This window comes from Euprymna scolopes, chromosome 34 (genome assembly GCF_053919585.1).
Source record: "Euprymna scolopes isolate OS-2025 chromosome 34, ASM5391958v1, whole genome shotgun sequence".
In the NCBI taxonomy this organism is placed as follows: Eukaryota; Metazoa; Mollusca; class Cephalopoda; order Sepiida; family Sepiolidae; genus Euprymna; species Euprymna scolopes.
This window is the reverse complement of record NC_136515.1, coordinates 5,109,185-5,114,184: the sequence shown is the minus strand read 5'-3', so window position 1 is coordinate 5,114,184 and position 5,000 is coordinate 5,109,185.

Sequence of the window (5,000 nt, the reverse complement as noted above, 5' to 3'; positions counted from 1 at the left end):
AAAACCCCAAAAACAAACAAGCAAACAAAAAACAAACAAGCAAACAAATAAAAAAAAACAACAAATAAGCAAATAAAAACCCCCAAAACAAACAAGCAAACAAAAAACAAACAAACAAACAAACAAATAAAAAAAACAACAAATAAGCAAATAAAAACCCCAAAAACAAACAAGCAAACAAAAAACAAACAAGCAAACAAATAAAAAAAAACAACAAATAAGCAAATAAAACCCCCCAAAACAAACAAGCAAACAAAAAACAAACAAATAAAAAACAACAACAAATAAGCAAATAAAAACCCCCAAAACAAACAAGCAAACAAAAAACAAACAAGCAAACAAATAAAAAAAAACAACAAATAAGCAAATAAAAACCCCAAAAACAAACAAGCAAACAAATAAAAAAACAACAACAAATAAGCAAATAAAAACCCCAAAAACAAACAAGCAAACAAAAAACAAACAAGCAAACAAATAAAAAAAAACAACAAATAAGCAAATAAAAACCCCAAAAACAAACAAGCAAACAAAAAACAAACAAACAAACAAATAATAAAAACAACAAATAAGCAAATAAAAACCCCAAAAACAAACAAGCAAACAAAAAACAAACAAATAAAAAAAAAACAACAAATAAGCAAATAAAAACCCCAAAAACAAACAAGCAAACAAAAAACAAACAAACAAACAAATAAAAAACAACAACAAATAAGCAAATAAAAACCCCAAAAACAAACAAGCAAACAAAAAACAAACAAGCAAACAAATAAAAAAAAAACAACAAATAAGCAAATAAAAACCCCAAAAACAAACAAGCAAACAAATAAAAAAACAACAAATAAGCAAATAAAAACCCCAAAAACAAACAAGCAAACAAAAAACAAACAAACAAACAAATAAAAAAAACAACAAATAAGCAAATAAAAACCCCCAAAACAAACAAGCAAACAAAAAACAAACAAACAAACAAATAAAAAAAACAACAAATAAGCAAATAAAAACCCCAAAAACAAACAAGCAAACAAAAAACAAACAAACAAACAAATAAAAAAAACAACAAATAAGCAAATAAAAACCCCAAAAACAAACAAGCAAACAAATAAAAAACAACAACAAATAAGCAAATAAAAACCCCAAAAACAAACAAGCAAACAAAAAACAAACAAGCAAACAAATAAAAAAAAACAACAAATAAGCAAATAAAAACCCCAAAAACAAACAAGCAAACAAAAAACAAACAAGCAAACAAATAAAAAACAACAACAAATAAGCAAATAAAAACCCCAAAAACAAACAAGCAAACAAAAAACAAACAACAAACAAATAAAAAAAAAACAACAAATAAGCAAATAAAAACCCCAAAAACAAATAAGCAAACAAAAAACAAACAAGCAAACAAAGACACAAACAAAGAAACAAATAACAAAAAAAAAACAAATAACAAAAAAAACCCCAAAAACAAATAAGCAAACAAAAAACAAACAAGCAAACAAAGACACAAACAAACAAACAAATAAAAAAAAACAACAAATAAGCAAATAAAAACCCCAAAAACAAATAAGCAAACAAAAAACAAACAAGCAAACAAAGACACAAACAAACAAACAAATAAAAAAAAACAACAAATAAGCAAATAAAAACCCCAAAAACAAACAAGCAAACAAAAAACAAACAAGCAAACAAAGACACAAACAAACAAACAAATAAAAAACAACAACAAATAAGCAAATAAAAACCCAAAAACAAACAAGCAAACAAAAAACAAACAAGCAAACAAAGACACAAACAAAGAAACAAATAACAAAAAAAAAACAAATAACAAAAAAAAACCCAAAAACAAATAAGCAAACAAAAAACAAACAAAGACACAAACAAACAAACAAATAAAAAAAAACAACAAATAAGCAAATAAAAACCCCAAAAACAAATAAGCAAACAAAAAACAAACAAGCAAACAAAGACACAAACAAACAAACAAATAAAAAAAAACAACAAATAAGCAAATAAAAACCCCAAAAACAAATAAGCAAACAAAAAACAAACAAGCAAACAAAGACACAAACAAACAAACAAATAAAAAACAACAACAAATAAGCAAATAAAAACACAAGCAAAAATAAGTTCTAAACAATGTAGAATTTTATTCATAATAACAGGGGTTTCCAAAAAAAGTAAAAAAATTATAAAAACCATGGTTCTTATTTACATTGATGAACCAACGCATTTCAGGTGAAAACATTATAACGTAATTACGTGTCATATCGAAATTAGTATGAATTAAAAAAAGAAAGATGAAAATTGAATAAGTAGAAAAATTTTAATTGTATGTTTGATTTTAATCGTAGGTGGAAGACTTGTGCAACCAATTCAGTATGTCAAACAGGGGCGATAATCCTTGACTTAAATTAATTTCTGCCATCTTTAAACACGATATTTAGGAAACAAATTTGTGACTGCTTAAAAAAAAAAAAAAAAAAGCACATATTGAATCCTTTTTCATGATTTTGGGAATTTATACTAATTTCGACATGACATGTAAGTACGCAATAATGTTTTCACCTGAAATGCGTTGGTTCAAAATCGGTGTAAACAATCACTAACACAACCACAAAATAAAGCATAAATGGTTTATCATTTTTTTAAAAATCGTTAAATTTTTCGTTTATATCATTGACCAACAAAAACAACTGTCTTGTTCCTGATTCCAAGGGAAGCAACTCTGCTCCAACAACACAAAAAAAAAAAAAAAAAGGAGAAAATGAATTGTATTATTTTCCCTGCATACGATATTTGAAATTAACGAGAAAAAGCAATAAAATTTAGATTTTGTTGTTTTATTACAAGAGTTGAGAATAGACATTAGTGTTAAGACGATTGATCGGGAATCGGAAAAATCGAAGGTGCTGGTCAAGACAGAGTCGATAGATCGATTTTTCTTTTGTTTTTTATATGTGGTTTTAAGCAAAAACAACATTACTTACTTGTCATATTGAAAATAGTAATATATCCAAAAATTACGAAAATTCATTGAGTCGAACAACCGCAATTGTATTTTTAGTAAAAAAGTTCTCTTGCTACAGTCTAAAACAGTACGTCAGACATTCAAGTGGGGAAAAGGGAAATAAGTAGGGTCCCTGTATTCACAATCTTCAATGTGTTCACATCTTGGGAAAATGCAATTCCACCTAATTTTCCATAACAATGGACAATTTTCTACTTTATGAATTTTTGTAATTTTTGAATATATTACTATTTTCAATATGACAAGTAAGTATTGTTGCTTTTTCTTAAAAAAACACATATTAAAAAAAATCGATTTGTCGACTATTTTAACAAGCACCAAATCAGAACTTTTTTTGGAGTTGAAATCCGTATCGGAATCAGAAAATTTGTGCATATTTCCGATGCCAAAAACGATTCTTTTGTTTAAAACTTAATTTTCCATTGTTGATACTTAATGACAAAACGATGAATATTTATTGAGTTTAAACTACCAATAAAACTAAAATCTATAGGTCAACTTACACAAGTATACAGTTACGTTTGCAAAAAATATATGCATATATTAGATGGATTTTTTTTACTTTACCCCCCCCCCCCCCCAATTTTATAACTAAATATTTAGAGATTTTTAAAATTCTGAATCGGTAATTTAGAACAGAATCGGTAATTGTATTGGAATCGAGAAACATATTGGAATCGTCCCATCACTAATAGGTCCATAAACAAGGAATGGCCCAAGACGAATTAATTTTCATATTTTGTTGGGTTGAGAAGCAAGCCGACGAAGAACAAGATATGTTTTGATTTGGACAGTTAATCATTTAATTACAAAAAATAAGAATTTTTGAGATGAGGATTGTTTTTTTTTTGTATTATTTGGATTCTTCGGACTATTGGTCTCATCTTGAGTGCTATTTTCACAATATTTTGGCCGATGTAACCACCTGCACTGTGAATTGAACCTTCAACCTCCTGAAGAGTGTAACTTACAACTGAGCTTTACCAAGCACTTTATCTACTCTATCACGCAAGTGCGGGCGGTACTCAAAATACAATTGCATATTACTAAGGACTTTTACCCACGCATAGCTGATGGAACAAGAACATGCTACCCCAAGTATTAAATGATGGGTTCCGTTCAAAATTCCGTGCAGATTTGATGGAAAACTTCCAAAATTCAACAAGATACACCGACCGAAGCATTGTAAAAAAAAAAAAAAAAACAACACTCAAGATGAGAACAGTAGTTCGAAGAATCCAAATAATCCAAATATTAAACTAGTTAACCGTTCCTTGTTTAATTAAATTTCATAATTATGTGAATTTTTGGTCTTGTCCAGTATTCCGCTTATATTAAAAAAACTATAAAGAAAAATCTGTATGAAACGAAAGTATCATATTCCATCAAAATGTCATATTCCAAAAATCATCAAGCAGTTTTATTTACAACTGAATTTTACCAAGTACTTTAACCATTATGCCACACAAGTGCGGCCAACACTCAAAATACAATTGCAAATTACTTAAGACTTCTATCCACTTGTGGCTGATGGAAAAAGAACATGCTACCCCCGTGGATTAAATAAAGATTTTTGTTTGGAATTCTGTGCAGATTTTCCCAAGTTCAACAAGAAGGCTAAAGGCTATAACAAGCGAAGCGTTTAAAAAAACCCACTCAAGATGAAGTAGTCCGAAGAATCCAAATAATATGAATATTCAACTAGTTAATCCTTTCTCTGTTTAATTAAATTTCATAATTATGTGAATTTTTTGGGTTCTTCTCCAGTATTCTCCTCTATATAAAAAAACTATAAAGAAAAGTCTGTATGATGAAACAAAAATATCATATTCCAAAAGTCATGTAAACTGATCAAGCAGTTTTATTTACATACAGAAAATCGTTTATAAGCAATTAATAGGAATTCGTAGGAATTACAAAAAAAAATCTTGCAAGTTTGAATTATTGCTGAGTTATCCCTCTTTGTTTCTTTTGATTG